Source organism: Silene latifolia, chromosome 2 (assembly GCF_048544455.1).
Source record: "Silene latifolia isolate original U9 population chromosome 2, ASM4854445v1, whole genome shotgun sequence".
NCBI lineage: Eukaryota > Viridiplantae > Streptophyta > Magnoliopsida > Caryophyllales > Caryophyllaceae > Silene > Silene latifolia.
Genome location: NC_133527.1, coordinates 87597345 through 87609800, shown reverse-complemented (window position 1 = coordinate 87609800; position 12456 = coordinate 87597345). Strand labels below are relative to the sequence as shown.

At 37.4% G+C, this 12456-nt stretch overlaps 1 non-coding gene across 1 annotated transcript; it reads right to left on the bottom strand.

The window, feature by feature from the left end:
• Positions 1–12023: 12023 nt before the first annotated feature.
• On the bottom strand, positions 12024–12129 carry LOC141645260 (small nucleolar RNA R71). Its single transcript, XR_012544843.1, has one exon. It is a non-coding gene; the product is annotated as a small nucleolar RNA R71 (small nucleolar RNA).
• Between the last annotated feature and the right edge of the window lie 327 nt (positions 12130–12456).

Genomic DNA, 12456 nt, shown 5'->3' with positions numbered 1-12456 from the left:
GGGTTGTATGCTTTAAATTCTAATTGTTGTTGAATTTGTGTTATGTGCTTACAATTATATAGCGCAATTGACTTGTTATACTTGTTATCATATGATAGTAGTATTTATAATATTCTGTATTGTTAATTTTATTTTATTTTTTGAGATGGGGTATGAATATTATATAATTGAGATGTAAGGCTGTTAATCATGGTTACTAAGGGATGTGCAGTGGGTAATTAAAGACAATTATTTAATGCATGGAATATGGTATAAGATGGTTACAAATAAAGATGGTGATCAATTTGTTAAACATGTCCTGATCAATACGTGAAGATGAAATTTTGATTTGGCTCAGTGTGTGGTAATAAGGCTAGGAATTATTAGTATTGTACTCTCGTATTGTGTTATTGTTGTCATTTTCTTTGACCTAGACTCGTGGGTGAGTAGCTTAGAGATTTACTCTAAGTGTTGAGCATGGTTCATTAGTGGACCTTTTGACGATATTGAAATTGAAATTGAGATGGAGATTGGTTATTGGTATTGAGTTATGGGCCTTATATGCCGAGTTCTGTTACGGTCCGGAGTGACCATGGTTATTGAGTTATGATATGAGTTTGGAATTGATATTGAGATGGGAATATTGTTTCGCAGTCTTACCTTCAGTTCACTCACCCCTTGTCATTGGTCTTAGTTTCGACGATGAGAATACGATAACTGGTTAGTTGGAAGTATTATTGTAACACCCCCATATCCAGAGGAGCCTTAACTAGGCCTTCCTTAGCATATAAGGGCATTACCATCTCGGTTGCCCGATGACAGTAATAATCAAATGTCGATAAAAGAACTATTAAGTTACATTACAAGTGATTTAAAGCCAACAGACGATATAAAAGATACAACTCAATGGCTACTCGCTATTACTATCAAATCTCGTGAAGACTCATCCCTACCCGGACTCCAGCTATCAACGACATCAACACCTGCTAAGACAGACTGCTCACCATAAGGGATCACGGCAGACACATAAAACAACAAGACAGCCACACAAGGTCAGTACTGTGATAAGACATGGAAAAACTAACGACATCTAGCAATACAACACAACACGATCAGTCACACACACAATCACATCCACTCCAATAAATCTCCGTCACCGACTGTCCACTGGACCAGCCCTGCCAGTGGGGGACCGCAGCCGTTCCCACCTAAGCCCCGCTCATCATACCGAGCGATAACCCTGTCCCATTAATGTGCACATCCCCTCCCGTGGCGGGTTCCACGAAGGGTGAAACTAGGGCGTGAAACCACTCCCGCAAGTGACTCCACTCAGTCGAGAACGCATCTCGAGATACAGAGACAAACAATCCCAATCAACAACCGTCACAATACGAATACGGTAGTATACAACAACCACAATACAACCGCAACGACACAACAACCGACACACTAGACCATCTACAGAAACTGAGTAGGCGAACCTACCTTTAAGCAACTGCAACCAATCCATGCCAACATACGACATATCCACCAATCAAGCAATGCCTATAACCACAACACAATCATCTATTACTATCAAGCAAACCCTAACTGCAAAGACAAGGATACGGATGATGATGACGACATACCTATAAGGAGAAACTCGGCAAAAGACCGCTACCCGACTCAAGTTACGCTCACCTAAGGCACAAGAACCTTCAAAGGCTTCCATGGAGGTTTTATGGTGAAGGGAAGGGAAAGAGGCGACTAAAGGATTGAAGAAATGAGGCGGAAATGATTTGCGAATTTAACTAAACGCGATTAAAAACCCTCGCTGAAAACCCGTTACTCGATCGAGTGTCCAACCTACTCGATAAAGTGTCCCCTTACTCGATCGAGTAACCACGCTACTCGATCGAGTAGCCTCTACTCTATCGAGTACCACACATAACTCGCAACTCAAGGTAACTTTGGCACGCATTTCTAAGGACTATTACCGCTCCCAAGGTCAGTCAACGCTGGTCAAAGGGTCTCTAAAAGGGCGGGTATTACAGTCTTCCCCCTTAAAAAGAACTTCGTCCCCGAAGTTCAACTCACCTAACTCAAAGCACAAGTCACGGGAACACAACGACATCACTACTCTTTCGACACAGGTCACTAATCCCAGAAATGCCATCCCCAATGTCATCATCATCAACTGTCACTCTATATAGGTCGACTCTTACAAGGTATCATATAAACACCAAACTCGCAATACGAAACAGCACAAACAACGATCACCCATCATATATAAGATTACCCCACTCACTAGCAACAACTATCAACACGAAACATATCTCATATCAACGTGTCGCAGGACTATACCACCATGTTACTCAACCACGCGATTTTATTACAACACATGGCACCGCAACTGTCTCTTTATGACCGTCTTTTAAAACATACTATCAACTTTCACTTCAACGCATGAATTACTCAACGAACTAAAGTAACCAATTACAACTTCATACAAGCAATGTGACCAAAGTAATAGAAAACTTTGTAAATAAACAACAAAACATTTTAAACGAACAAGAACATAATTTCAAAATCAGCCTTTTCATTTTGCGACATTACTCTTCCCCTCTAAAAAAGAACTTCGTTCCCGAAGTTCACCACCAAATTACCACACATATTACCTATTACTTGCATCGTAACATAAATCAAAACCTTATATTTATTATGGACATTACTCAATAATCATATACTCATTAAACTAGAAAATATACACAACCTACCCGAATAACTAGCCGCCGTCGAAAAAGTATGTTAATAGCATATGTACAAGAGTATGAAAAGACGTAACGCCGATGAATAGATAGTAAATATGGCGGATGTAGGATTAAAGCAACAAGAAACAATCACTACTTCACTATTTGTTACCAATATGCATATAAAACCCAAGCGCGACTTCGAACATATGAAATTAACGGTTCAAAGGTGTTACTAAGCATCAATAACCATGCTAAACATCACACATATAATTATGTAACCATTAAACAATTTTAATCTTTGAAAAGTTCCTGTAACAGTGCTACTCGATCGAGTATGTAGTGGTACTCGATCGAGTGCCCGCTACTCGATCGAGTGTATTGGCTACTCGATCGAGTAGCCCTGAGATCAGAATGCCTCAATTCTGTCACACCTGCAGCTACTCGACCGGGTATGGGGTACTCTGTCGAGTACCTATAGGTCAAATACCTTGGAAAACCTGTCATAACCCGCATATATATATATATATATATACATAATCGTCACATAACTTGAGTCGAAATGACTTCCTGAATCACAAAATCCTACAACAAAGTCAAGCTAGCAAATCCGGCCTTATGGCCAACCATACAAATCCGAAAATAAAAGTTCTAACAACCATCAACTACCATAAACTAACGACGACGACCATCAACCAAACACAAGGTAAAGAATAGGAGTATCACTCCTGCTGCTGCTCCTCCTCCTCCTCCATCACCTCATCACCACCACCATCACCTCCCGAGGTGCCCGCTCCCGATACCCGCATCAACCCCCGCTCCAGCTCCCCGACCTACATACTATGGGGTCAAACCACCATAAGCAAAGGACCGAGGCGTCCCCCAAGCTGATTGATCCACCCCGTAAGAGTGGAAACCCCACTATAGTCCCCGACTCCACTCCACCACACCAGATGTGGTCCCTCGATCCCAATCCCCTGAGTGTACGCTATCTCATGCATATTCCTGAGTGTCAAAGTGGATGACACTCTCTCTGCCAAGTAACTCGATCGCGTCTCCGGGGTGTCGAGGTAGGGGTAGCACGGAAGAGGGTGCTGCTGCAGTGGTGCTACCGGCCGTGGTCTAGTCTCAGCGGTCGTCTCCCTCACTCGACGGGGTCGTCTCCCCAACCTGGGCCTCTCCTCCACTACTGCTGCATTCTGTCCCTTCTTCGGCTCGAGCATCACCTGGAGGATCATATCATCGATGAGGTACGTCCGCAACTGTCGAGGTCCACCATCACCCTCTTCCTCCTCCTCATCGGAGTCCACTGCTATAACCACCGGGTCTAACGGCTCTGTCGATGGGAGGTGCTCAGGAGCCATAATCTTCATCCAGCTCATGCCCCACACCCTCCAAGCTAGGCTGCCATCAGCTAAAGTTCTCAACCATTTCAGGTCGAGGTAGTAGTCACGGTCCATAGTAGGCACCGGTGTAGCCAGAGGAACATACTCGGATGAAGCCTCAAAGGTAGTTAGCTTTTCAGCAAACCGAGTGGCGATAGCGCCACAACTCAAGTACCGGGAAGTGGCAGTAGCCATCAAAGCAAGGCTAGCGCAGACTATGGCGGGAGCATTAAAGACCACCCTCTCGGTCCGCTCCGGGTTGAGGTAAGACATCAGAAGCAACACCTCATGGTTGTTCAGTTTACTGATATCCGGTCTATCATAAAGGAGGTTCGAAAGAGAACGAAGAAATATCCTCAAGGTAACATGCTGAACATCATTAATCAACATATTGCTTGAGGTGGGAGCTGGCTTTCCGGTAAGACAAGGCATTAGGCGACAGACACCACACTCAGCAGGAATATCAGTGATGGAATCATTGGAAGGCTTGGCCAACCCAAGGTGAGACGCGAAAAGGTCCATGGTAAGCAAGAAACTTGTGTTCATCAACCGAAACTCAACGGTTTGGGCAGCTGGGTCATAACTAAAGGAGCTCATAAACTCCAAGGTAAGAAAAGGGTAGGAGTGTTTCCTCATCCGATACAACCCCGTAAAGCCCAAGGTCTCAAATATGTGACGGACATCCATCTCTATTCCCAAATCCTCCAAGAGTGTGGTATCCACACACCGAGTTGGCCTCATCTTGCGTTTTTGCAAAACTACAAAACGCTCTCTCTGTTTAAATTCTACAAACACTACCGAAGGGTACTCCGGTACCGCGGGTACCGCGGGTACCACGGGTCCACTCCCTTCGCCAGTCTCAGGCTGTGAAGCCCTCCCCCTTTTGCTTTGTCGGGTCCCTATGTTCAGTCTCGGCATCTGTTTCAGCATATAACTTAAACCAAACTTGTATAGACATGTAAAGCACATAATTCATACAATTGGACTTTGAATGCGAAGCTAGGTACACACATCACGAACAAGTTCCCAATTTGATATATATAATTCAGTTTATAGCAACTCATATCCAATAGTTGTGAAAAGTTTAGCATGGTAAACACAACATACCCAACCAATTCTAATATCCTAGCATGATTCAAATGCTACTCTATACACACACCAATTAACATGTAAGGTATTTGTACATGCTCATAGAAAAGTAATTTAGAACATATCATCATCAACCTTCAATATTAGAAACAAACAACTCAATTAAACTTGTCAGGCGGTCTCTACATCTGTAATGACACATTCACCATCAATTAACATCACCATTACCATATTGAAGTTTAACCCTTACTTAAACAATCATATCCAACACCAAATTTCAGATATATAAAACGAATTTCAGTTTGGGGCACTTTTAAGACGGAGTTTTAAGGCAACTTTTAAGGGTGAAAATCATTAAAATCCAACTTTCAACATAGTATATACAACATATAGTACTCAATTACACCATCCAACATATAGGAAACAACCAAAAATCGATTTTGATTTTGAAAACCCTAGAAATTTCGTCCCTAATTTTGCAATTTCTAATCTATTTTACAGCAATTAATCACCAACATTCAAGAAAAGGGAAACATGTGAATCATATTACAACAATTAAAAGCAATAATTTGCCCATATGAATCGAAATTGGATTTGGGTTTGGGTTTCTTACCCTTCTTTGCCATTCCTTTATTAATACTATTACTCCTTTCGTTTGCAAGGACACTCTTGCTAGAACTCCCACTCAATTTGATGTTTCTCCTTGCTTCATCAAACAAGGATTCCTTAGAATTTGTGAGACTATCCTCATATGATTCTCTTACCAAGGATGTGGTGGGCATGAGTATGGGAGTGGGAGGTGTAGAAGTAGTAAAAAGACAAAGATTTTCATCCTTACCAATGCCAAAGCGTAGTTCTCTAATCGGGTCATTGTCATACAAGGAGCATTTTTCTTTGAATGATTGGAGCCATGAATTAATGGTGATCGGTGTAAATAACTACAAAGATGGAAATGAAGGAAATAATTAACATCTATCGTTTTAATAATACTTGTAAACAAGTATTGCATTTATATAGTGACCTCTACCCAACTATTATAAATGATTCCGATATCCACATTCATATTAACTCGGGCACGGTGAGCCGATTCATCCCTTATTAATATAACTCGGTGGATTAACTCTTTAATCGATTCTACTTCTAGAACTCTTGGTCGATAAAAATTACTCTAATATTTATCTTTAGCCCAGAACACACGCGACTACGGTCACGAATATTTCCGTTGAGCTCAATCCAAATTTCGATGTAATAACATTTTATTACCCACTTACCCAACGTAACAAGTTTAGTACCCCGGTCAGCCGAGCCTACTTCCTCATGAAATTGGGACTCATGGTTTCTACCATTTGGTAAGGCTAAATCTCAATTATTATTTAGTGAGAGGTCTTGTCAATTTATTATCTATCACTTTTTAAGTGAACTAAAGCGGTGAACTACGATAATTATAATTGACACGCTCGATGACTCGATATAATATGCATGTGTTGTTATGGCGATTTGGCAATGCATGCAACATATTAAAAGAAATGCAAAGCAATAACAAATTCCTAGTATGGCCTTCCTAAAATAGAAAATCAAATAATCTTTTACATATTCGGAAACCAACTCCTTTGGTCCCTTGAATCTTTAAGTGGCACGCCTCCCAAGAACACCGTCTTTTTCGGAGCGCCTTCCCGAATGGCACCGTCTTGAAGAAGCTCCATAATTACAAATAATAATAAAAACGGAAAATTCACGTGGTATCCTCGAACTTTGTCATTTTGCATGCGGTACCCAACTTTTTAAGTTTATGTACATGATACCCTTCATGTTTGATTTTTATGCACAACATGCCATTTTTGTCGCTATGAAAAAACTCAATTGCACATAACTCCTAAACCAGAATTCAGAATCAACCAATGTTTTTTCTTAAAATGATTATCTCGTTATAATCTACAATTTGAGGAAAAAATTGTCGATCGACAATTTAAAAGGTTTTTTGTAATGAAAATCTCAAATCGACCATATCTTCGATCTTAAATTTCCGAATGACCATTTTCGTTTTATCAATTTATAGATCTCTAAGAGGTAATCAATTTGGAAACAAAAATTACTCAATTCTGATTTCTGGTCTATGATTTATGTTCAATTGAAAATTTTAAGAACGATAAAAATGGCCCGTTGTGCTTGAAAATCAAATCTCAAGGATATCATGTGCACAAACTTAAAAAGTTGGGCACCACGTACAAAATGACAAAGTTCGAGAGTACCACTTGAATTTTCCGTAATAAAAATACAAAGCTATTCCTATTAGACATTTGTAATATGAAAAACTAGTAAAAATAAAAGTTATACGAGATCACATTAAATTACAACCGAATCAATATTCCCTTTCATTACAGGTAATATCAATTAAAACTAAGGCCATGCTAAGATAAAATTACATAATTCAAAATTATATAAATAAAAGACATTCAACAATTGAAATATGCAGCATTATAATAAGTATCTATCATGCCAAATTATCTTCCAAATCGCCCTATTTAACTTATATCGTATATATAACCCGGTTTTATGGAAATGCGTGATAATAACTTCTTAAAATCACAAATTAACACTTAAATCACATTTAAGCTCAAGTTAATTATCCTAACACTCTTAGGTCTCAAAAATTAGTCATCACTCAATTTTTGACAATAATTCAACTTGATTTAATTTTATGCTCATTTTTTACCTTAAAAACATTTATGAAATAAATCCAAATTAAATTTCAATAATTTCAAAATTTGAATTTTAAATTTTTGAACATTCTGGAATTATTCCATAACACTCATAATGTCAAAAATCATTGTTAAAATTTTCGAATTAATTTTGAGAAAATATAGTTGCAATTTATCAGTTTTATGTCATAAAACATCTAAAGTATCCAAAAATTAATCCAATAAATTTTACAACTTTAGATCTGATAAGTTGGATATTTATGCAACCTAAAATAATTTTCTCATGCCATGTAATTATTTTTAGCTATTTATGCTAAAATAGTCACTATTTATGCCATTTTTATACTAAAAATTGATAAATAATGCTAAATGAGATCATTTCATCTCGAAATTTAACTATTTTTAACCATTTTACCTCTTTTAATCTATTTTTATCTCATAAAAATCATAAATCATGCAATATTAATCAAATTAATACGAGATTTTACATACAACTTGTAAAATATGTATGTGAGGTCATATAAAATTTTAAGGTCAGAAACTAAATTTAGCCATTTTTAGTCATTTAACCTCCATTTATTCCATTTTTATCACATAAAAATCATAAATCATGAAATATTAATCACATTAATATAAAATTTTACATGCAATACATAAAATATTCATTTGAGGTCATACTAAAAGATCACGGGCAGTAGTGATATTTAACTATTTTTAGTGAATAAAAGTCCATTTTACTCTTAAAAATGCAATAAAATCACTAAAAATCATTAAAATGAGCAATAAAACCATAAATCATAAAAATGACCTAAAAACATTTTAGGACCAGAATATATAACATGCATCATGATTTCTTGACTTACTCTTATAAATCACAAATTTTTAGTTTTATATGTTAACATTTTAACTCGGAAAAACAATAACCGATTATGCATGCAACATCCTATGCTCTGATACCACTTGTTAGGTTTATATACCTATTATTAGATTCTTCTACTAGTGAACTAATTAACTTCTTAATATATGTTGTTAAGATCTAGTGCATGCATAACAAAATAAGAGATTTATAACAAAAACAATGTCCCTTACATTGTAGGATGGTTCGAAATTTTGGGCACAAATAAGGTCACCTTTCTTATTTGTTCTTGAGCTTAAAATGTTGGATGATCCTCCAAACATCCCAATGTAGAGATTCTCCTTTGATTGCACCCAAGACTAATCCCTTAAACTAGTATAGTAATTAACTAGATTAATACACTAGTACCCTTAAAATTAATTCTAATATTATTATTATTACTACACTAGTAACCTTCTTTTGATATTAGAATTTATGAACAATTTATAAGGTTTCTAAAAACTTATTTTAGAGATATTTTGAGAGAATAGAGCAAGCATGCAAGTAATGTTAATGAATGAATGTATGTAGGAAAATAAGAGAACAACTCTCTTATAGAGAGAGGAGGAAAAACCGGTGGTGGTGAGGAGAAAATGCCAAGAATAGGAATCTCCTTTTCCCTTTTACTCTTATCAACATTATAGATGTGTAAGAGAATTAGAGTAGGTGCAAAGCTAGTTGTAGGTAGGCATCATTATGCTATTTTATCAAATAAAATAAAACAACCATAATCTATCAATACTCCCTCCATTCGGTCCATATCACGTAAAATGGACTACCATTTTATTTTATCAATTTGTTATTTGTCACACAATATGTTACATGTAGTATGTTACATGTTATTAATTAATTTAATGCATATTTATCACATAAATATCATTTTATAATTTAATTAAATTACATACAACAAATTGACTAGTGATACTTGATCACATAAATAAAATGGGTCATATAATTATAATTCACAACATCTTGTAATTATAATTAATCATCGGAAAATTCACATGGTACCCCTGAACATTGCCATTTTTCACATAGTACCCAATATTTTAAGTTTGTACACATTGTATCCTCCACATTTCATTTTCATACACAACATGCCCTTTTTGTCGCTATAAAAAAATTTAATTGAGCGTAAGTCCTACATCAAAATTCGGAATTGGCAATTTTTTTGATCTAAAATAATTTTCTTGTCATAATCTATGATTTGAGATAAAAAAAATGTCGAATGGCATTTTCTAGGGTTTTCTTCCCGAGAATCATAAATCGACCATAAATTTGGTCTTAAATTTCCGAATTACCGTTTTTCGTCTTATAAAATTATAGATCTCGAAAAGATAATCAATTTTGAAAAAAAATTTAGTCAATTCCGATTTCTAGTCTACGATTTATGCTCAATTGAAAATTTTAAAAGAACGATAATAAAGGCACGTCCTCTACTTGAAAATCAAAGTTTAAGGGTACCATGTACACAAACTTAAAAAGTTAGATACCACGTGCAAAATGGCAAAATTTAAGGATACCACGTGAATTTTCCGATTAATCGTTCATTCTTATCTCAATTATTTCACAAACAATAAACAATCTTAGTAATAAAGCATTTTTATTTCTAAAATAATTCTAATTTAATCCCATTACAATAAGATATAATTATTCTCTCTCAAAATAAATTGTTCAATTTTAAGGAATTGATTAAGTTATATCGTCATACAATTAATCAATTTGTCTATTAAGGGAATTGTCCTTTAGGTGTGACCTTAAGGGATCAACTGATCACCACCGTCAAACGACAGTAATGTCAAACTCTAGTTAGCCAATCATTACCGATTAATGATGATCAGTTGACTATATAATGAATCATCCCTTACGTATTCTTAATATGAGATTTAAACATGTGATCGCACTAATATTGAGGACACATATTCCAACAATTGCATCGATAGCATGAGTAGCTAAATCCTTTTATGCTAGGATTAGGGGAGCCATGGTAGTAAAGAGACGATGTTGTCAATAGACTAGATAGTTGATTGTGAGAATCTTTGACCATAGCAATATAAGTGTAATATGTCTAGTCGAGTGCACGCTTCTAAATAACTTTAATCTGGTTAACTTTGCTCCTAGATCGGAAGATTGGAATGAACAGACCTGCTATGAAAAGTAGACTACCCTAATGAGGACGAAAGTTAAGTTAGTTGTAACCTAGAGTGGATAGCAGACCGAAAAGACCTTTTCCCTTGCCCTTCTCACAATAGGTTGTCTAGACTATTTACGACTGAGTTAATGAACTGCCATGGTGAACCGAAGTCCTGACATACTTCTTTTACCTGACTAAATATCTCATATTTTCTTGCTTCATTGCTCTTGTCTCTATTTCTCTTGCCATACATCTTTAGTAGTTTGGGATAAAATTTTAAAACCCCTCAATTGTGACCTAGACAGACGTGCTTGCAGATAGATACTTAGCCTCCATGTGGAGATCGACCCTACTTACCGCTAGATTCTGTTAGTAGTAATAGATATTTATTTTTGGTACCTAACGACGGTATCAAATTTTGGCGCCGCTACCGGGGAGGAAATAGCCTATTTGTCTGTTCTGTGTTTCGTTTGTCTCTCTCGGTCTCAGGGAATTTTTATTCCTTGAGACAGTTCTTATTTATTTCTCTAGTGCTGTTTATGCCCAGGTCTAACAGGTCAGAGTTAGTTCCAGCTGATCCTGAACCAGAAAGGACCTTTCGTCATAGACAAAGACTGCTGAGGAAGATTCAAAAGGAAGCCTTGTGTACTTTTGAATCCAAGCTAGAACACTTTTTATTTGCGGAAGACCCGTCTTGTAAAGAGGACAAATCTATTTCTACCGTAAATCTAGTGAAAATTCCTAATATCGCAAGTCACTCAAAGCCCACGGCTGCCTCAATCCCTAAAGGTTTCAAACCTGCGACCGAGGATGGGAATACATTTGATACCCGGCCGTCCTACATCAATCTGGTCGAACGGAACCTATTACAAGGTGTGGCGGGTGACGATCCGCGTAAACATAAGGAGGTTTTCACTGACTATTGCTCTACCATTCCCGCTACTAAGGGAGTGACCCAGGACAAGATCAAGGAGGTCCTATTTCCTTTCTCCTTGACCGATGGAGCCCAACAATGACTCACAGATCTTGACAGAACTGCGGCTGGGATCACCAACTGGGAGACCCTGCCCCTTGCCTTCTATAAAAGATATTTTCCTCCACAACGAACTAATCAGCTGAGAGGAAAAATTACAAGTTTCAAGCAAGCACCAGATGAGAACTTCTATGAAGCTTGGTGCCGGTTTAAGAAGTTGGTGCGGTCTCTTCCTCATCATGGTTTTGGTAAGTGGTTCTTGTGCAACCAGTTCTATAATGGGTTGTATGACGACCACCGTGCTATCTTAGACGCCTCGTCAAATGGGCGATTTCAGAAGAATAATGATGATGACAAGGGATGGGGAATAATAGAGGAGATGGCTACCCATTGTGCTTAGTATGGGAACCCGAGAGATGGTATTTGAACAGTTAATTCTGTTGATAATGCAGTTGTGGCTCAACTTGAAGCCATGACTGCCCGTTTCGATAGGTTGGAATTACAAAATGCTGGTGATCAACAGACGGTTCACTTGTTGACTAGATAAGAAACCGTTTTATGTGAGAGGTGCGG